The 22651-nt window shown below is 40.4% G+C and overlaps 1 pseudogene; it reads right to left on the bottom strand.

Annotated features, from left to right (window-relative positions):
• Positions 1-4548: 4548 nt before the first annotated feature.
• On the bottom strand, positions 4549-7071 carry LOC107527096 (actin-related protein 3 pseudogene; annotated as a pseudogene).
• Between the last annotated feature and the right edge of the window lie 15580 nt (positions 7072-22651).

Raw genomic sequence — 22651 nt, forward strand, 5'->3', positions numbered from 1 at the left:
GATGATTAATTTTGTGTGTCAACTTGACTGCACATGGGGTGCCCAGATTAAACATCACTTCTGGGTGTATCTGGGAGGGTGTTTCTAGATGAGATTAACATGTGAACTGGTGGACTCAGGAAAGTACAGGGTTCTCCTCCATGTGAGTGGACATCATCATTCAATCCATCGAGGGCCTGAATGCAGCAGGCAGAGGAAAGAGGAATTCATCCTTTATTCTTCCTGTTTGCCTGAATGAGCCAAACATTGGTCTCTTGTGCTTGCACTTCAGTTTGTAAGAAAACCACACCCAGTACCTGTCAAGAACAATAAAATGAGGTATGCCTGTATCTGGTAAGGGGTTAATGTCCACAACATATACAGAACTCATACAACTCATAGCAAAACAGGAAAAAAATCAATTTAAAAATGCACAGATAATCTTAAATAGACATTTTTCCAGAAAAGATATACAAATGCCCAACAGGTGCATGAAAAGGTGCTCAACATCACTGATCATCACATAAATCGGAATCAAAACCACAATGAGATATGGCCTCACATCGGTTAGGATGACTATTATAAAAAAAACACTACAACAGCCCTGCCAGTGTGGCTCAGCAGTTGAGCATTGACCTATGACCCAGGAGACTGAGGTTCGATTCCCGGTCAGGGCACATGCCTGAGTTTTGGGCTTGATCCCCAGTAGGGGGCGTGCAGGAGGCAGCTGATCCATGACTCTCTCATCATAGATGTTTCTATCTCTCTCTCTCCCTCTTTTTTCCTCTCTCTGAAATCAATAAAGACATATTAAAACACACACACACCAAAACAAGAAATAACAAATGTTGGCCAGGCTGTTGGGAAAAGGAACCCTTGTTCAGTGTTGGTGGGATTGCAAGTTGGTGCAGCCACTATGGAAAACAGATGGAGGTTTCTAAAAAAAAATTAAAAATAGAACTGTCATCTGATCTAGAAATTTCCCTTCTACGTACTTATCCAAAGAAAACAAAAACTGAATCAGAAAGATGTCTGCACTTCCATGCTCATTGCAGCATTATTTACTACTATAAATAATGAAAGACATGAAAGCAACTTAAATGTTCATCAGTAGGTGAATGGATAAAGAAAATGTAATATGTACACGCACCAACACTGGAATATTATCACTCAGATGGAAAAAAGAACAAAACCTTGCCATTTGAGACAATGAGAAGGCATTATGCTAAGTGAAATAAGTCAGACAAAGTCAAGCAATATGATCTTTTATATGTGGAATCTAAAGAACAAGCAAACAAACAGAAACAAACTGATAGATGCAGAGAACAGACTGGTGATTGTCAGAGGCAGGGGCTATGGGGTGGGTAGAATGGGTGAAAACAGTCAAAATGTTCAAACTTCCAATTAGAAAATAAATAAGCCCTGAGGATGTAACGTGCAGCTTGGCGACTGCAGTTCATCACGCTGTATTGTAGATTTGAATGTATCTAAGAGAGTAGATCTTACCACAAGAAAAAAATCGGTTACTCTGCGGAGATGGATGTTAACTAGACTTACTGTGGCAACCTTTTGGAATATATATAAATATAGAATCATTGTATTGTACACCTGAAACCAATAGAATGCTCTATGTCAATTATATCTCAGAAAAAAAAGGAAATGAATTGCTCAAAAGTACACTGGAGAAGTATTTTAGCAGAGTGAACACAATAGGGGTTCAGTTTCTTATGCCTGTTTTCTTTCTTGAGCTAAGGAGAATTTATAAGCTGTTAACTTTGTATGCTCTGCATGAACTGTTGTAAAAGTGTCAAATGTGTATTAAATTTAGTTTTTTTTTAACTACCAAAGATTCTAAAGAGAGGGGAGAAATGCACCAGAAAGGTTTATTTCAAGAGAAACTTGTATTAATTAAAATATTATTAGCATAGTTCAGTATATAATCTTAATGCCTTCTTTAATATAGCCATTTGTCACTTATAAACACCATCCCATGAACCTGAGTAATCAACTCTGTATCTCCTTCTGTTCCCTTAGTCAGGTTTAGAGGTACGTACAGATTTTTCTCTGGCTTGTTTTGTAAATTACTTCTTGCAGTGTGCTTTATGTGCATTCACACGTGTGAAAGAAGTCAAAATACTGTATAACAGAGCCTCAATTCTTATATATTAATGATGTGAAATTTAATTTCCTACTCATATTCATTTTAATTAATTAACAATTAGGTTATCTTGTTTTTCTTGTAATACATTCCTGAATTACTTTCCTGCCTGCTATAAAATTCTATGAAACTATTCTGTATTAGGAAAACATGATTCTGGATCCATATCTCCGGAGGCTTTTTTAAAAAGCAATTTATCTTAAAAAATAATTAAGAAAACACTTTTGTGCTTCAAAGGACACTATCAAGAAAGTAAAAAGACGCCTGGCCAGGTGTGGCTCAGCGGTTGAGCGTCTACCTAGGATCCAGGCGATTGGGGTTCGATTCCTGGTCAGGGCACATGCCCAGGTTGCGGGCTCGATCAGTGACTCTCTCATCATTGATGTTTCTATCTCTCTCTCTCCCTCTCCTTTCCTCTCTCTGAAATCAATAAAGATATATTAAAAAAAAAAAGAGAGTAAAAAGACAACTCAAAGAAGGGGAGAAAATATTTGCAAATCATGTATCTGATAAGAGCCTTATATCCAGAATATGTAAAGAGCTCTTATACACAATAATAAAAAGACAAATAAAACAATTAAAATATGGGCAAAGGATTCAAACAGACATTTCTCTAAAGAAGATATACAAGTGACCAATAAGCACAGGAAAAGATGCTTAATATCATTAGTCATCAAGGAAATGCAAATCAAAACCACAATGAGATCACCCACTAGGATGGATAATTATAATTAAAAAGACAGACAATAACTAGTGTTGGTGAGAATTTGTAGAAAGTGGAACCTTCATATATTGCTGGTAGGACTGTAAAATGGTGAAGCCACTTGGTAAGTCAGATTGGCAGTTTCTTGAGTAGTTAAGAGTTAGTGTATGAGCTAGCGATTCCACAGCTAGGTATATACCCAAGAAAATGGAAAACATGTATCCACACAAAACTTGTACACAAATGTTCATTGCAGCATTATTCATAATAGCTACAGAATTATTCATAATAGCTCCAAAGTGTAAACAACCTAAATGCCTGCTAACTAATGAACGGATGGATAAAATGTAGTATATCTGCAAAGCGTATTGGGTTGTGTTATGGACTGAATGTTTGCTTCCTCAAATTCGTATGTTGAAGCCCTTTCCCACATTGTGATGATATGAGAAGTTGGGGCTTTTGGGGTGTAATTAGATTTGAATTAGTTCCTGAGAGTGAAGCCCCTATAATGGGATTAGGGTTCTTGTAAGAAAAGGAAGAGACACTTGAGTTTCCTCTCTCTGCCATGTGAGGATATAGCAAGAACATGGCCATCTGCAAGCGGGGAAGGAGGGCCCTCACCAGGAACCAAATTTGGCAGCACCTTGATTCTGGACTTCACAGCCTCCAGAACTCTGAGAAATAAATATGTGTTGTTTAAGCCACCCACTCTGTGTTTTTTTTTTGTCCTAGAAGCTTGAACTGATTAAAGTCATGCAAAGGAATGAAGCACTGATACATGCTACACATCATAAACCTTGAAAACATAATGTTAAGTGAAAGAAGCCAGGCACAAAAGAAAAAAAAGAAAGAAGGAAAGAAAGAAAGAAAGAAAGAAAGAAAGAAAGAAAGAAAGAAAGAAAGAAAGAAAGAAAGAAAGAAAGAAAGAAAGAAAGAAAGAAAGGCAGCAGAGAGGGAGCAGGCCATTAAAACCACTCAAATCATCGAATAGAGATTTGATTGAACCTTGGCACTGCCAGTCACAGGAGAGACTCTGAGAGAGCTCAGAACATGTCCCGTAGAAGCAGACAAGTTAGCACACACAGCACCGTCCCGTGTTTGCTTCTCACACGTTGGGTCAGTGGCACCTGCTTAAGCATCTGAACCAGGAGGATATCTCAGTGATATCCTCCTGGTATCACTGAAATGAGGCTGGAATGGGTGTGGGAAGACCTGAATGTCGAGAGCACTTTTTTTGGTTTTTTAAAAAGAGAATTTCTACAAATTCTCACCAATGCTTGTTATTGTCTGTCTTTTTAATTATAATTATCCATCCTAGTGGGTGATCTCATTGTGGTTTTGATTTGCATTTCCTTGTCTTTACTTAAAAAAGTTTTTTTAGCAAGAAAAAGAATGCAAGTAATTAGACAATCCAATATACTAGCTTCTTCATTCTAAAAGCACTTGCAACAAAAATCAATTTTCATTTTGGGGACTTGATAGCAATTAATAATTACTGGACACCCTTGTCCTATGAATGAATAATGAATGGCAAGTGTCATGAAGCCACTTTTAAATTTTTATTTATTTTATTGTGGTAACACACATAGCATAAAATTTATCGTTTTAACCATTTTAAAGTGGATAGTTCAGTGAAATTAAATATATTCACATTGCTGTGCATGAGGCTATGTTTTGAAATTTATTTTTTACTTGGTTACTTTTTCCTTCAAAACATAAAAGCGACACTCAAAGTCCTGCACAGCCAGTTGAGTGAGGTCAATATTCTTGGAGAGAGAGTGACATCAGGAAGATAGTTTTGAATTACTTCACCTACTACTTCTTAGGTAGGCGGTGTGAAGTCTGGATTAGCAAACTCTTGAAGAAAGGTTTCAGGATCTGTCATAACCAACGTCAATGGAAAATTCTTTCTTTGAAATTGCCTTGAATGCAGTATACTGTTTAATCCACTTGGCCCACGTGTGTGATACTTGTGAAATTCTTTCGCTAACTCTGGGCAGACATAACTATAGCACTGCTTTACTTTCATAGCTGTTTCCAGGGATTGCTCTGGAGCAATTCCCACTTCTCGGCCTCAGCGGTCACTGAATGTAACATGTTACAGCCCACGCTGTGATTGACATGTGCTTGCCATGGCCGCCAGTCACATGTCCTTCAGCCACAGGAGGAGCTAGAGCGACACCGCCTTCACTCTCCGGTACCACGCTAGTCACTGGCCATTTTCCTCCTTTTTTGATGCTCAGGAGGCCGTTAATGCACAGCCGGACTGCACGGCTGTGTATGCGCCTGGAGCACTGAAGGACTCCAGCAGTAGCTCAGCAGGATATTCTGTTTTCTTGATTATTTAGTGGAGGTTTAATCAAAAGAAAGCAATGACCTTGAGGTTCTGCTTTAAGTATTTAAAGAACACTTGCTCCACAAACCTTCCCATCAAGTCAGTCGTCAGCTACACCGTGTGGCCTGGCCGCTTCGGGACGTGTGGCCTTTTCTGTTCATTCCAATAAGAAGTCTAGGGTATTGCTACTTCCATCAGCCTCTTTTACACTCGATTGCCCGCTTTTTCTGACTCCTTATTGCAACACATAAAAAGATAATAAACTGTGGTCTGTATTAGCATCGTGTTCCAATTTTGTACACTCAAGTGCCACAAGCTGGCGGCCGTCCTGCCATGTTCCTTTCTCCTGCCCTAGCTGCCGTCGTCGCCCGGTCCGCTGGCTGGGTTCTGAGATTGGTGACCGGGCGTGACGGCTGTCTGGCCCTCCGTGGCTGGGTTGCCTCCTCCTACCACTTTTTCCTCTCATACTGCCTTTCCCCGGGAAGCCGAGATGCCCATGGATGTCCCCACCCGTCAGGCCCAGGCTGGTACACACATCCGGGCATTCTGTATAATTGTTTTGAACGGAGGTTATAGGGGAGCAGGATAAAATTTTGATTTCTAGGTTATTGTTTACCTCATTGCTTATTAAAAAAAAATCATGGAAGTCCAGCCTAGCCTAGCAAGGGTGTTATCCTTAATTTTGACAAGAATTTAATATAGGTAGATGAGAAATAAAGTATGAAAAGGGCCCACTAGAGGCAGTGTGTAGGCCAAGGTCACTTAGGAAAGTGAAAGGGATGGGACGGTGAGATCATGAATGACGCAGCGTAAGTGTGGTCACAAATCCAATGTTTAGGTTGAATATCCTGGTAGAAGGTGACATATCTGGAGGAAGGCAGGGAATGGAACACTTGCAGAGGCTACTGCAGTAAGTATGTTTTAACTAATTAGCTTTCTGGGCAGTGGCTCTCAAACCAAAATGCACATCTGAATGACCCATGTGGTTAAAGCAAACAGCTCCCTGGGTCTTACCTGAGGCCTATTAAAAAAGACTCTAAGGGTGGCATTTTTACCCTTAAAAAGCTTTACAGGAGATAGGTTGAGGAAGAAATGCTTGAATTAGCAGAATTATTTTGCAATGTTCCAGAGACTAGTTTCTATCTCTAAACAGCAAGGAGGTGGCCTGAAGCATTACCAAAAGGGAAGGAATTGTTGTTTTCCACTCAGCAATCAGACTGTGGGCTCAAGAATGTCGTTGCTAAGCCTGTTTATGAACATGAAAATCAAAGATGGCATGTGATGAAGTGGGGAAAGAGAGAAAGGCTTGGAGGACACCGAGCAGATCAGAGGCACTGATGGGTCACTGCCGTTGACCTGTTGCGTGGGCAGCTCCTCAGCAGAAGAAGATGTCTCTCTAGAGCAGGGAACTGTGTTGGTACAATGACAACACAGCTCAACACACACTGGGGCTGAACAGAAGAGGCCAAGCCAGGCTTAGGGGTTGGCTCAAGCCTGACATTGTGGCTGAAGACGCAACCTTTGTTCTTGGTGTGATTGCTAAGGAAGGAGGGCTGGTTACCAAAATAGAATCACAGCTGGGAACTTATGTGTTTAGACTGAGTTATAGATGCATATGGGATGACTGCTTTATAAATTTGGATACCACTGTATCCACCGTATTCTATTTTACTTATATTAAAATTATAGTGTACTAAAAGTTTCCTGAAATCAGAGACTGTCTATTTTGTTTGGTGCTGTATCCCCACTATCTAGAACAGTGCCTGGCACATAGTAGATGCTTGTAGAAGCTCAATAAATGTTGAATGAGTCCATTGTTTCCAAGAGGAAGTTAAGAACACCAGGAATACCTGAACCCAGGTGACGCCTACCGCCAACCACGTTGGGACTACCCATCACGGCCTCGATAGAGGCACATATAGAATTGATGCTGAAGTTTGGTCTTAAGTTGGTTGTTTATCTTATTTATTCTTCTGTTGTTCCCTGGTAAAAGTTAGTGTCTTAATTCTTTCTTCACAGTTAAGATCAGTTCTCAAATCCTTCACTCCTATGAAATGTAAAAAATGTCAAGTTCTTGTGGTATTATTTTTCTGAGGGCACTTAAACATTTTCTGAATTGAAAAGATGATGGCTTAGCATGGCATCTGAATTCTCATTTTCATCATGGGGAAAGATTTCTTTTTTGATAATAGATTGCTTTTGCTTTGGAATTCTTACTGACAAAATTCTCAGAAATGGTGTGCAAAGGGATTTGACATACATTAGAACTCAGGACAGAGAATGAAACTCTGAGCAGAAAAGAGAAGCTACTGTGGGCTTACCCAAGAATAGTATCTATTTTTGTCCTTTCTCTTCTTTTCCAAAGAAATGGCAAAGAAAAATTCCTTTTTCTCCCTGACTCTGAGGATATGCTGTATGTGTTGGCAATTCTTCCCCTTGCTCACAAAGGAGTCATGCTAATAGTAACCAGGTACTCTTGGCATTCTTAGTGTTTGATTTGATTCTGGGGAAAATAAGCCAGGTACCACTCCACCATCGAGCATTTGGAGCATTTGCCTAACTGCATGTGGGCAAAGTCAGCCATAAATTCCAACTATTTCATAGACCACCCAGCCAGAGCACTCTGGTGGGGCGCACACAGGAAACCACCACTAAGAGACGAGCACTTGGGATTAAGCAAGTCATAGTCACCAGCTGCTGACAGGCGCTGGCAAAAGCATTGGCTGTCATTTCCAATTTGGGGGGTGTGCTTTTGTGTCCAGAACCCACATCAAACACATTGCTGCAATTAAGCAGATTGTCTGCCACAGTAAGTTTCATGGAAATGTTTTCTTGCACTTCTCTGGTGCATATAAATGAGGTGAAAATTCTGTTTTTCTTTCTTCAGAGCCTGAAATGTAAAGGTTATAAAGGATGGATGTGAGCATAACATAGCAGCTCTTGAAAACACATTCTGTTGCTTAAACCAAATCAATAGCCCATGAGTGAGTTATCTACCATTATAGTTGTATAGTTTCTGAAAAGGCTATACAACCAAGCCTATGTCTTCTTCTGTTGTTTTTAGTTTGAAGTTGTTGTGAAAACTTGCTGCCTATTTTCCTTTCAAATGGGAAAATTGGTAGAAATACTTTGTAAGCTGTAACGTGCCTTAAACTGCCAGGCTTTCCAAGGTTTCGGAAATTACATTTGGCACTTTGTAACGCAAGGATTTTTTTTAGTGCTTATTGATTATGTTTCTCATATTTCACCCAGCAGAAGTCTCTTGTCCAGGGCCTATGTCTATAAGAAGTGTATTAATCCTTGGGCTTGCATTGCTGCATGCTCTGAAGAAAGGGCTCTGTAACTATCCACAGAAGCCAGAGCTAAATCTGTGATTCAAATAATGTCAAAGGCATGTCTGCTTAGATAATTGTATGAAGCCAGGTGGCATTAATTAGGGACTCTATATACTCATGACTGAGACACCAGCTTTGGTTCCAGTCCCGTGGCTCCCTGGCGCCACTGTTAATCTCAGAATTGTAGGTGGCGATGGTAGAGTCCAGACTCACCAGCACCATCCTGGAACTCTGAGGAGAGTGTTAGGACCCCAGGCCTAGGCGTCACCCTGCGACTGCTGTTTTGCCTACATTTGTAGAGCAGTTGCTTCAGTTGGAGGAGCAGAGCCTGGGCAAGGCCTGTCCTGAGGGCGAGCGACGGTGAAAAGGCAAATCTTCTGCGTGGTGGTCAGGTTGTGGTGGCTGCAGCCACCACCAGTCCTGGGACTTAGGGAGTTTTATCCAGATTTTCCTCCTGCATTTGTGGGAGACCTAGCCCTCTTACCTAGCTCAGTTCTTAAGAGGTGGGACCTGAATGGAATGGGTTGAGGCCAAACCAAGGATTTGGGGCAGAGAGCAATTTATAGTCTTATTAAAAGGTTAGGTTGACTTGGGATGCAATGAAATGTCTGAATTCTTCAGTGCAAACCAGCTAGCTGGTGGAGAGCAAGAACTCTTACGTGAAAGGGCCAGTAACAGAGAACAGGAAAGGTAGAGTAAACTGGGCAGAGCCTAGAGAGCCCTTCTTAGGCAACGGTTCTTTGATCCCTTTAATTTCTTCTGGCCTGAAATGTGGCTGATGGGGAAGAAATTTCCTTTTACTTTAGGTTCTCGTTGCCTAAAGCTCCTTACGTCTGAATTGTTGGATCTGAGAATTTATGCTACGTGAGGATTTAGAGGCCCAGCCAAAGGGAGCTTGTCTTTTCCTCCTTACCATCATCAGGTGATATTTTGATACATTTATTTGAAAAATATTCCTAACACAGAGGTCTAGACATCAAACTTCAGGAGTAGAAAATTTCCTTGGAAGTATTATGCCAGGTTTGTACATCAAATGGTTATTTCTAAAGATAAATACATGTCAGTTCACTTGTACAATCATAATAGTCGGGCAGTGAGGAGGAAGGCTGCAGCTGGACTGTGACCCAGTTTCCCCCCACTATGAGGGCATGTTCCACATGGGATAGGAGGAAGAAGGCAGGGCACCCTATCTAATCTCCTAGTCAGTATGATTCTGGACATCCCAGTGCTAGCAGGAAGGTCTTCCCTATGGAATGCTCTTAGCAATATGTCCTTGAAAACTGACGTGAAATCTGGGGTGTAAAAGAGACATGTTTCATGACTAAAATGTTCCCTTACTGTGTGAGATAATCCCATAAATCCCCCATTGGGGAGCTTATCTATTACTCTGGGCCAGAGAATGTGTTCTCATCATAAGAAGAAAGGACTGGGGAGCCACCCTCGATCTCCCAGACTTCTCTCTGCTTTATCTGAGCCCCTGGATTACATGAATCTTTTAAAGCATTATGAAGGCTTAATACTGAGTAAGATCTTGATTTCTGTGAGCCTGATCCTTTGCATGGCTCAAGCAAGAGTCAACTAGAGCAAAGAAAACAGAGAAAATGGTTCCAAGTACATGTGCCCGACTTCTAAGATCTACTTACGTGTCTTAACTTTTTTTTTGACAATTGTTCCAAATTTAATTTATGGAGAAGAATAAAAGAGGAAAGTTTTAAATCAGGCTCTTTAAGTACTCAGTGAATTAAGTGTTTTTCTATTTTTTCATTGTGGTAAAATATATATATAAGATAAAATTTACTATTTAACCATTTTAAGTGTACAACTCAGTGGCATTAAGTACATTCACATTGTTGTGCAAACAACATCACTATTTCCAGGCTTTTTTTTATCATCCCAGACAGAAAACCTGAACTCATTAAACAATATCTTCCTGTCCTCTTACCTTATCCCTTGGTAATTTCTATTCTGCTTTCAGTTCATGTGAGTTTGACTATTCTAGTTCCTTACATTCCACATAAGTGGAATCATATATCTGTCTCTTTGTGTTCCACTTATTTCACTTAGCATAATGTTTGCAAGGTTCATCATGTAGTAAATATCAGGATTTCATTGCTTTTTTTTTCTCCCCTCACCTGAGCATATTTTTCCCATTGCTTTTTCAGAGAGAGTAGAAGGGGGGGTGGGGAGAGAGAGAAACAGTGATGTGAGAGACACATTGAGTGGTTGTGTCCCGCTTGTGCCCTAACTGGGGCTGAGCCTGCAACTAAGGTTCGTGTCCTTGGCGGGACCCTTTGGTCCACAGGCTGACGCTCTAACTACTGAGCCAAACTGGCTAGGACAGAATTTCATTCCTTTTTAAGGGTCAGTAATGTTCCACTGTATGCATATACCACATTTTGCTTATTCATTCATGTAGATGGCCATTTGGGTTGTTACCACATTTTGGCTACTGAGAATAATGCGGCTGTGAACACTGGTGTACAACTCCTGTGTTTGAGTCTTTGTTTTCAATTCTTTTGTATCTATACCCAGAAGTGGACTTGCTAGTGATTCTATATTTAACTTTTTGAGGGATCACCACACTGTTTTCCACAACAGCTATGCCATTTTGCATTTCCAATAGTAATGTTATGCACAAGGATTTCAGTTTCTCCACATCCTTGCCAATGCTTGTTAATTTCTGTGGTGTTTTTTTTAAATTTATTTTTATTGTTGAGAGTATTACAGGTGTCCATTTTCCCCCCCCAATTGATCCCCTCCACCTTGCTCCCACCCTCTCCCCAGGCCTTCACCCCTTTATTGTCTGTCCATTGGTTATGCATAAATGCATGTAACTTCTTTGGTTAATCTCTTCCCACCCTCCACCCCCCTTCCCTCTGAAATATGATAGTCTGTTGCATGAGTCAATGTCTCTGGATCTATTTAGTTCGTCAGATTCTTTTGTTCATTAGCTTCTTCTTAAAGAAGGCCCTTCAACATTTCCTGTAGTGCTGGTCTGGTGGTGATGAACTCCTTTAGCTTTTCCTTGTCTGAGAAGCTCTTTATCTGACCTTCAATCCTAAATGATAGCTTTGCTGGGTAGAGCAATCTGGGTAGTTCCATGTTTTTCATCACTTTGAATATTTCTTTCCACTCCCTTCTGGCCTGCAAACTTTCTGTTGAGAAATCAGCTGACAGTTGTATGGGGGCTCCCTTGTAGGTAATTAACTGCTCTTCTCTTGCTGCTTTTAAGATTCTCTCTTTGTCTTTAACCTTTGGCATTTTAATTATGATGTGTCTTGCTGTGGGCCTCTTTGGGTTCCTCTTGTTTGGGACCCTCTGTGCTTCCTGGACTTGTAAGTCTATTTCTTTCCCCAGGTAGGAAAAGTTTTTTGTAATTATTTTTTCAAATAGGTTTTCAATTTCTTGCTCTTTCTTCCCCTTCTGGCACCCCAATAATATCAATGCTGGGCCTCTTGAAGTTGTCCCAGAGGCTCCTTATATTATCTTCATATTTTTGGATTCTTTTTTCTTTTTGTTCTTCTGGTTGGGTGCTTTTTGTTTCCTCATGTTCCAAATTTGCTGATTTGATTCTCAGTTTCCTCTACTCTACTGTTGATTCCCTGTAAATTATTCTTCAATTCAGCTTGTGTAGCCTTCATTTCAAATTGATACTTTATTATGTTATTGATTTTCTCAGTTATTTTCGTAATAGTCTGCTTGAGCATCCTTATAAACAAAATTCTGAACTCTGTATCTGTTAGCTTGCTTGGATCTATTTCATTTATTTCCTCTTCTAGAGATTTCTTCTGTTCTTTCCTTTGTGACTTGTTTCTTTGCCTCCACATTTTGGCTGCTTCCAGGTGTTTGTTTCTGTGTATTAGGTAGAGTTGCTATGTCTCCTGGAATTGGTAGAGTGGCTTTGTGCAGTAGGTGTCCTGTAGGGTCCAGTGGCTCAGCCTCCCCAGTCACCCGAGCTGGGCCTTCTAGGTGCTCCCCTGTGTGGGCTGTGTGCACTGTCCTGTTGTAGTTGAGCCTTGGTTGCTGTTGGCATCACTGGGAGGAATTGACCCCCAGGCCAGTCAGCTGTGAGGACCAGCTGCAACTACAGCCAGAGAGCTGCTGTGCTGGAGACACCCCTATGGAGCAGGATTTATTCAGTAGAGTTTTGGTGTTCACCAAGTGCGCCCCTTGAGTGTGTCACTCGTGGATGTGGTAGGGTTGTAATCCAGCGTGGTAGAGTCTGACCCCCAGGTGCACTGTCTCTGGGGCCTCCTGGGAGGTGCAAAGTCAGCCTGTGCCAGTTCCTTGCCCAGGGCCCCCCAGCATGAGCTACTCAGCAAACCTCAGTTGGCTGCTACTTGTGCTGGGCTTGGCGGTGCCCAGGAGAGGCCAAGCTATGAGCCAATGCAGGCTGCCGCTAGTGCCAGGCCTGGGGCCGCTTATCAAGCCATACGGGGCATGCTGCTGCTTGTTTGAAAGATTTTAGGAAAGTCCTAAGCATGAGGCTGGAGAGGCCACTTGCACAGAAAAGCCCCTGGAAATGGCCTGGATGAGCTGCAGGTGGGGAGGGGCGGGGCCTCCGGGAATCCCGGGGCAGGGCCAAAGGTGGAGTCAGGTGCTGGCGACTCAAATATGGCGCCTGCCCGCCGGCTGTGTGCGGGGAGGACTCGCCACAGGAGCCATGGCCTCTGCCAGCCCTTCTGCCCGGGAGGAAGCCGCCCCTCCGCCTCTCGCCCGGATCTCAGGCAGGTTAGTTCCTCCCCGAGTGTCCCGGGTCCTTTCAGGCTGCTGCCCGGCGCTGGGCTCAGAGGGAGCGTCCGAGTGAGTCCGCGCCGGGCCCTTTAGAGGAGCTGCTGGGGCTCCTGCAGCCTCCGCGACCCTCAGCGACAGTCCCCGCTGGTTTCACAACCCAGAGTTGTGGGGACGTCTCTTCCCAGCTGGCCCTGGAGCCCTGGGCTGGGGGCCTGCTGTGGGGCTGGGACCCCTCGCTCCTCTGGGAAACCCCCACCGCCGAGATTCCCTCCTGGGTTTAAACCGCCGCACCGGGTGTGGGCCTGCGGCTGCGTCTCCAGGATTCAGCCCTGATCCGCCCGCGTCTCCGCCCCTCCTCCCGCTCTCGGTGCTGCTTCAGCTCCCTGCTTGTGGGGCTTCTGTTCAGCCAGGTCTCAGGAGGCCCTGAGTGATGGTGTTTCTGCATTTTAGTTGATGGTGGTTCTGCATTTTGATGAGGTTGCAGGAGCTGGCGGGTATAGCTGTTATCTATGCCGCCATCTTGATATCTGTTTTTTTTTTATGATTACCATCCTAATGGGTGTCTTAGCTATTTTTTTTGGTCGTCTCGTTATTAAATATCTGTAAGGTTAATAATATTTTTCTACTTATGACCTTGCCGTTATGAGCAGCTAGCTGCGTCTTTCTGGCTATCTTGCCTCAGGAGCAGACTCGCCCCTGGAGCAAAACTGCCAAGACTGAGCTGCTTAGCTCTCCCTTTGAAGGTCCTGACTAACGTGATTCCCCCCTTTCACCTCCAGCCAACCTGTCTGGGAAACTGATGGGTGAATAATAGAGAAGCTCATTGGGCAGTTTGGAACCACTAGCATAACCTTATTTAACCCAAGCAGTTAAGGAACCAAATTCCCCATCAGCTTTATTTATGGGACCTGTCTCTAGTATGTCCTCTATTCAGCTTTGACTGTCCACGCCGATGACGAGGGATCTGACATCTCTGGCCTGATCCATTACTGTGAATCGTTGTGTTGTTTTTGCTATGGAGGTATGGTTTGTTTCCTAGGAAGTTGGTATGTGTATTTGTTTAGTAAAAGTGATTTTTATGAACATTTATGATTATTGATATTTTGAATATAATATTCAGTAATCATCACGGAGGAATTTGTATTACTGTTGCTTAAGCCATCATTGCCTTAAAAGTGCATGCAACTTCTGAATGTTACCGATTATTTTTTCACTGTTGTTAGTAAAAGCAACATCTGCTCACTTTAGATCTTTAAGGACCGTCTGCTTCTGTTCCTGCTGAAGTTCAAACATTCAGACTGCAGTTGGCACCTCAGGGATGGAAAGCCAGGCTGGGGCCTGTGTTCCTTCCTGGGTTGTTGATAAAGCTGTCAACCAGGTTGTGGGGCAGAGTTCTGGCAAGACCAGGGTTCAGAATTTCTAAATCTTAGCTAACTAGCAATGGATGTCATCCAGGGAATGACTATGACACACTAACTCCTTGCTACATAGAAATACACACATATATAATAACACTCCATTTGGGGTTTTCTGTGATAATACTGTGGGCTACAGAAATTCTAAACTGGATCAATTAGAAGAAGCCTAATACACTATGTGCTTTGCTTAACTTTTTTTTTAAATCGAAAAACTGCTAAAGGTCTTAGGCCTGTCTTCCTGGCACTTTACATAAGTAGCCAGTTTTATAAAATAAATCTGATGATATTAGAAATAAAAAATTAGATACCTCACTTGAGAAATTGGAATCTTGAGTTTGAAGTAAGAGTTTCTAGAGACACTGGTGATTTTAAGTGCCGCTCAAGAGGTTTGTCAGTTCTTCAAACTCATCTAGGATCTTGCTATTCAAAGTGTGGCCTGAAGACCACCACCACCATCATCATCATCACCAGGAACTTGTTCCAAAGAAAAAAATCTCAGGTCCTTCCCCAGACCTGTGAAGAAGATTCTGCATTTTAACAAGACTCCCATGTGATTAGTAAATACATTAAAATTTGAGAAGTACTTATCTAAAAGAGCTTTCTATTTAAATGTAGAGGAAGATTGCCTTTAAATCAAGTCCTTTAAAATGCACAAGGTGCTCCTCCTTTTATCATCTAATTAGTAAAAGAATACCCTAAAGAGAAACTTTAAAATACTCAGTCTTAATTAAGTGGCCATTAATTAAAATTTGGCAGCATCTTAATTGAAATACTGTTTCCAAGGCCTTCAAAATTTCTTTGTAGTTTACTCTTTACTGTAATTACTTGTAATCTTAAAGTGAGTTTTCAGGGATATGGTCCATTTCACTCATGAAGTTTGGGGTTGATTATAAATTGATTCACCTTCTGGATTGTAACCTAATTTCAGCTTCTCCACAGCATCTGGAGACTGAGAAATGCTATGAAGCATGTTAATAGGTTATTGTGACATCTTTTTTGTCAAGTAGTTTAACAAATACAAGGATTTTATTTTATTTAAAAATTTTAGGTTTTATTTTTAGATTTTATTTATTCATTCATTTATTTACAAAATGTTTATTAAGGCCTACCAGATTTTTTCCTGAAAGATATTTTTTGTTTTATTTTATAAGTGTTTTAAAATTCAGTACAAATATAATTTGAGTAAAGCAAAAACTTAGCAATTGAGGACACAAAATGTATATTTTATTTCTTGTCTATTCTACTCAATACTGTGTTTTATATAGAATTGCTATATGAAACAATAATATGTCAAAGCATACATATCAAGCAAGGTAGTTTTTAATATACCTCTTTTCAATTTGGGGTGGGAATTTGCATTTCAGAATATTCAGAATTTTTACTGTTAGGTGTGTGTGCATGCTTCATTGCATATAGTATGAAATATGTTTCATTTCCCTATGACAGCATCAATAAATAGCTCTGACGTTAGAACAATGGTTTAAGTACATGTGTCAAGTCTGGCAATAGTGGGGCTTGATGTTTCCAATTGTATTTTCCACTAGAAGTATCTAAGGACATTGGTTGAGTTACTGAAATACCTTTACTACTTCACCTTGACAAGTGTTCATAGTATGTTTGCAGAGAACTTGCAGCATTTTTGAAAGAGTTTATTAGCTCATGAGGGAACGTAAAGTTCTAAAGCAGAGTTGCTTTGATGTTTCACAAGAAGATCAGCGGTGAACCTGAGCACCACATTCTCTTCCTTGGCGTTTTTTATGATGGTCATCATATTTTAGCAAAACTAAGAAGTTTCCGACAGTCTCATGTTCTGATAGTACTGTGCTGTGGCTCAGAACATGTACATATACATATATGTTGTATTCTTAGAAATAAAGAAGAGAATATGAGGTCATTTGAGAGAAACATTCTAGTCCCAGATTATTCTGAAGTGTTTGCTGACAAAGTTCACAACAAAGTCGTTTAGCCACAATTGCAGTTGTGTGTGAGCTGCTTATTTTAAAGAACATATTCACAGACACATTGATACTATCTTCAAGATATTTTCATTGTTTTGTGCAATGTACAAGTGGATATGATGGGACTATAATTTTTGTATTTATAGAAAAGATGGCTCATTGCCAATTAGAATATCATGCTTTCATTAGCGCTCACAATCTTTCTTAATATCTCTCCTGGAAAAAGTAAAGCACCTAGACAAAAATAAATAAATTGCTCAATTTCATATTGTTAGACATTACAAAGTTAGAAAACAAGTTAATGAGCTTTCAACTCTCACTTCTTTTAAGCTACTTTATATTTACCATCTTCTAAGACCCTGGAATCCAGCTTCTAACACTGTGGAGCTCAGTGTAGAGAGTATGAGGAATCCCCAAATATAAGGAGACATGGAGAAAATCTATGGTCCTCGCACACACCTCAACATTTGTGTCATCTTAGGTTATATTTGTGAGGATGAGACAGAGTTAAATTATTGAGCACAACTTCCTTGGTTGTTCATATTCGCATCATGTGCTGGGGTGGAGTTCACAAAGGCCTGGCAATGCACCATACACAGGCCTTCAGTGTTATTAATCTCTAACTCAAAGTTGTTCTCTTCTAAATTACCACCAAGGCAAATTATTGGTAACCCCAAACAAGTTCATTATATTGCTCATTTCTCTGCAGAGGCCACAACATCAGTATGAGACACCTAGAGAATCAACTAGAGAATCAACACACATTTTTCTTGATTGTACTTTTAAAAAATGGTTTTCTTAAGAAGATATGCACATTTCTGATACAAAATCCAGAAATGGAAAAACAATAGTTTTGAAAGTCAAACATGGACAGTTAGTAAAATATATCAGTATATCTTGTCTCTTTAGGAATGCTGCCATTTCCCCCTCAAATCCAACTCTTTAAAGGTAACAGTTTAAAAGTTGAATTTTGGGAACGACTAGTTGACATTTGAATGTTAAATATATATAATAAAACGAAAAAAAACCACCCCAAGAAAGACAATCACATTGCTTTATTTCATGGAACAACAGCTGGGATGCTCATTTACTGTCTTTTACAGGCTAATAAAATTTATTCTAATACAGCTTTCCAAATACCATTACGAAAGCCAAGAATTTATTATTTTTTTGCTAGAAATCAAATGACTCCTTGTTTTATGGAATCTGCTGATTATTTTACCATTTGGGGATAGAGCTATAGTCTCAAGAGCTGCAGAAATTCAACTACACCCAATTCAAATCACTTCTTACACTGTGTTCCTGAAAACGTATAATTTAAAATACACCTTCATTTTGTTGGTCACTAAAATCAATGCACAGTTACTCAGAAAGAGGGCTGGATGACAGTCTATCTGGTGTTTTGCTTGGTTTGGAGTGTTCATCTTTTGCCCATATTTATCACTGTTTGTTAAAACAGTCCCTATCTTCCTTTCTCACCTCTTCATTTTTACCTAAAAGACTGTTGGGGGAAGGCGGATCATGTGCCAGGTCAACGGTCGGTGTCATATTAATTAGCCTATCCAGGGTTTAATGGAGAGTAGGATTAAAATACTAGATAAATTAAATGTTAAAGAGCTGTCCTTGGGGGGTGAGATGAAAAGTCTTATATTAACTTTCATGAATAAAGATGCTTGGAACTTTTGCCAGATGAATCTGTTGAGTGCAGATCTGGCTTTTATTACTTTTGTTTGGGTCTTGATGATTCTGTGTACAGGTGTTCCCACTGAAAGCATACCTTATGCTGTGGTCTTCTTTTTACCACTGACTTCAGCTATGCTCTTTTATATGTGCTTTCATTAATTAAAACAATAACAATAATAGTGAAAGCTAGTATCAGTGTTTTACTTAAAATGAATGTTTATGAGTGTCTTTACTCTGACCAGTAATTATATTTTACACATATAAATTAAGTAATATACTATTTACAGCAGTGGGGAAAACGAAGGTAGGTACTATTATGATCCCCTCTGAAGAGGTGGGGAAACTGAAGAACAGATAGGCTTAGTAATTTTCTTAGGGTTATACAGCTAGAGGTAAAAGTCAGGATGCTAATAAATAGAATCAATTTCCTGCATGATATTTTTGGAATGGAGGTGGTGCGAAACCGTCCACATGGTCAAGTGGTGACCTCAGCTCCTTCTATTCCTTACTCACTCAGACTGTTGGCTCAAAAGGCAGGTGAGTCACAGGTAGGCTTTTTGTGGTTATTGGTATGTGGATGGATAATTCTGGCCCACGCCACTCTGGACAGTGCACTAAAGATCAAGCATGTGGACACCATGACTCAGTTCCAGCCAGTCTTCCAGCTTTTACTTGGAAAATCCCAGGAGAATAGAACAAAGATTTTGAAATAAAAATTATGAAAAGAATGGAATTGGTTTTGTCATTAACCTTTTTGCTTAGAGATTCTTTTTTCTTTCTTTCTTTTTTTGGTCCAATCAATAGCTATTAGGTAGACTCTTTTATACCAGTGGTATAAATGAATTTAGAATTTGTCAAATTAAAAATAATGACCTTTCATTTTAATAGAATATCACTCTCCTGTCCCTAACCCTTTTTTCCTCGAGTTTGGCCCTTCTGAGTTCAATTAAGCAAAATGTTATTGATTAAGTTTCAATATAAGCAAAGCTCTGTGTTCCGAAGGATGAAGCACAGTCCCTGTCCTCAGGTGCACACGTGACTGTACTGTCGGTCAGCGTGTGGTGGGGGATTGTCGTGCATGTTCAGGCTGTGGTGGGGGTGAGGTTAGAGAGGAGGGACAGAAAAATCATATGGGGGATTGAGATAGACGTTGAGCCCACACCCTGGGGACCTTACTTATTATGTAGGGTTTAGATTTTACTCTGTGGGCAAGAGGCCATTGCAGGAAGGAGGTGAGCAAGAAATGGGTTTTAGGAATCTAGGTAACTCCACCCTCAAGGCTGGATTTTAAGCGTGTAACTGTGTGTGAAGGTGGCTTATTGAAGGTAAAGAACAGAAGCAGAGGCTAGTTGGGAGGCTTTTAGGGTAGTTCAGAGGAGAGAGGTAACAAGGACCTGAGACCTGGAGTACAGTGGGAATGGAAAAGACAGTCCAAGTTGAATGTATGTAACTGTCTACCGGGGGCGGGGGTGGGGTAGGGTGGGTGGAGGGGGGTGGAGGGCGAAGGAAGGAGTGTGGTCAGTGTTTCTTGCCTCTGAGTCTTCGGGTTCTGATGCATAAGACTGTCCCGTGCAACTGAAATAAAAAGGAACAGGGACCAACTTGTTTTGCCTTGTTGTTTGTTTTTGCAGTGGTTGGTCATAGGGAAGAGATTACTTCTTAAAATAATGTGATAATATGTTTTTCAGCTTTTTATACACTATTTTTTTGAAGGAGTAATGTAGGAAAAGCAATCTATAAAACATTTATTATTAGAATAATAAAACTAGTAGGATATAAAATAGAGGAAGGGATTGGGATATGTTTGTTTTTCTTATGAAGGTAGCTGCATCTAGAATGTAGAGTTTCCACCCTTGCAGCAGCCGGGAAAGCAGGAAAGAGAGAAACTGGGAACTGTGTGCCAGCTTTTTACTGCCTCACCCTGGAAGTGACACATGTCATTTTCACTTATATTAGACATCCAGGCTAGTGGTATCGGTCTGTCAAATGGTATTCACACTTAATTTTAATAGATATACGATTATCTTCCCTGTTTCTACATAATAACATGCTAGTATAATAGAATGTTTAGAGGGATACACACATTAATGACGGTAACCTTTGGAAAGTGGTGTTAAGGGATACTTTCACCTTCTCTTAACATACTTCTATATTGTTTGAATGGTTTACAAAAACATTATTAATTTTGTAATAAAAAGCATAGAGTTCTGTAAATAAAACACAAATGACTCACATTTTATATACTGTGTTGTAACCTTTTCCCAACCTCGTCATTACACTGCTTCTCTGAAAGGAGAGAGGGAAATGTAGGGGACAAATGAAGTGTTTAGTGAACTTGACTGAATGTGCCACCCTCTGTTGCTTCAATCCTCAGTTTTAGGATGGGTCTAATCATAGTTTTACCTCTGTTACCTCTTCCCGGAACAATTCCACCCTCACCTCTTTCAGTGCTCTGCTAAAATGTTTTCTTTTCAGAGAGGGCTTTCCTACCACCTTAAATAAAAGGGCCCCTCCAGCACCCCCCCCCCATGTTTTCATCATTTTGCTTACTCTCCTTTATTTTTCTATACTTTATGACTTAGCACCACCACATATATCGTGTATTTAATTGTTTATCTGTAATTGTCTGTCTCCCTTCCGAAGTCTTCTTGAGAATAGTGCTCTATTTTGTTTATGGCTGTATCTCCAGGTCGAGCATAGGGACTGAAATATAGGAGACAGTCACATGTATCTGTATCTTTTTTTGTTTGTTCAAAAAATTGACAGTGTTTTTAAAAAAATTTATTGACTGGGGAGAAAAAGGGGCATCTGTAATATTTTAAACAAAAATAAAAATTTAAAAAAAAGAAAAAGAAAAAAAGAAATAAAAAAGTAAAACTGTCAAAAAAAATTTATTGACTGATTGATTTTAAGAGAGATGGAAGGAGAAAGAGAGAAACATTGATTTTTGCTGTTCCACTTATTTATGCATTCATTAGTTGATTCTTGTATGTGCCCTGACTGGGGATTGAACCCACAACCTTGGTGTATCAGGACGACACTAACCAACTGAGCTACCTAACTAGTCACAATGTCTTTTTTTAGACAGTTTATACAGTATAGATGTATATGGGCAAAAAGTAAAATATTTGTTAAGTGAATAATACCCTCTATGGTAATTGTAAGGATGAAATGACATAAGTATATAAAACCCTTGGCACAATACCTGGCACATAGTAAGTGCTCAGTAATTATCTTTTAAAATTAATAATTATTTTTACTAGTGACACTACCAATTTCATATTATTTTATTAATTCTTATAACTAATAAACCCACAGCATAATTCCTGGGACATAGTAAGACTCAATAAGTGTCAGTTCTGATTATGAATAAAAATCAGTGCATGGCATAAAGCCCAAAAGAATAGGAGCTTGGTTAATGAGAGTTGATAGTTGCTGAGCCCTGTCATCTCCCTGCACCCCCCTCTCTGCTGAGGACTGCTTCTCCTGAGGCCAGAGGTATTTTTGGCCCCTTTCCTCAAACCTGTCACTGGTTCTATACACTCCCTCCTGCATTATTTCCACATGACAGGAGTGTAACTTCCTAATTAATCTTTTGAATAGTTTTTTTAAAGTACGCATTAGTCATACTTGTATGCGCAGGAGAGTCTGAAACCCAGCAGCTCAGTTAGGTAAAGAAAGCATTTTTTGTAGTACATCTTATAAGATGTAGTTAGAGTAGGTATTCTATCAAACCACATGCATTTTCAGTTAAGAAAAATAACAGAGCTTCTCCCTGCCTTTGCCTCTGCCCTTTGGCATGTATGCTGCTGAAAACCACTCTTTAGTCTCTGCAGGTAGTTTAGTTAATAATACTAGTTCCAACACTAATAACTAGCAACACAATCATTTGCCGTTCCCCGCTCCATTCTGTTACCCGTCGGATTCTAGTCTCTCTTATTCATAGGTTCTGGCAGTTCCAGTTTTCCAACTTGTTTTCACTTACATTGTCTGATTTAGAGGCTTTCAAATGTCAACTCCTTTGAATTCTTGTCCAAAAGAATTGTTTTATGAAAGCCCAGTGTGTAAAACAAATGAAAGCTGAACTCTTCTGGTCAAAGATAGACATCTGGGAACACGCAGCGCCGTGTTTCCCTGACTGTTAGCCGACCGTGCTGTCCGCATACATTGCTATGCCCACTCTCTCGTCACTACGGCCACAGCTCCTGTTTTCCCCCTTGATGTCCTGTGTTACATATCCTGTCTTCTGTAGCTTCTGTAGTGGTCTCTGCATATCCCCATCATCATTCTGGCCATACTGAATTTTAAGTTGATTTGTTTGTTTCTCCCACTGGATAATGACATCCTC

Source organism: Miniopterus natalensis, chromosome 6 (assembly GCF_054644295.1).
Source record: "Miniopterus natalensis isolate mMinNat1 chromosome 6, mMinNat1.hap1, whole genome shotgun sequence".
Classification (NCBI taxonomy): Eukaryota; Metazoa; Chordata; class Mammalia; order Chiroptera; family Miniopteridae; genus Miniopterus; species Miniopterus natalensis.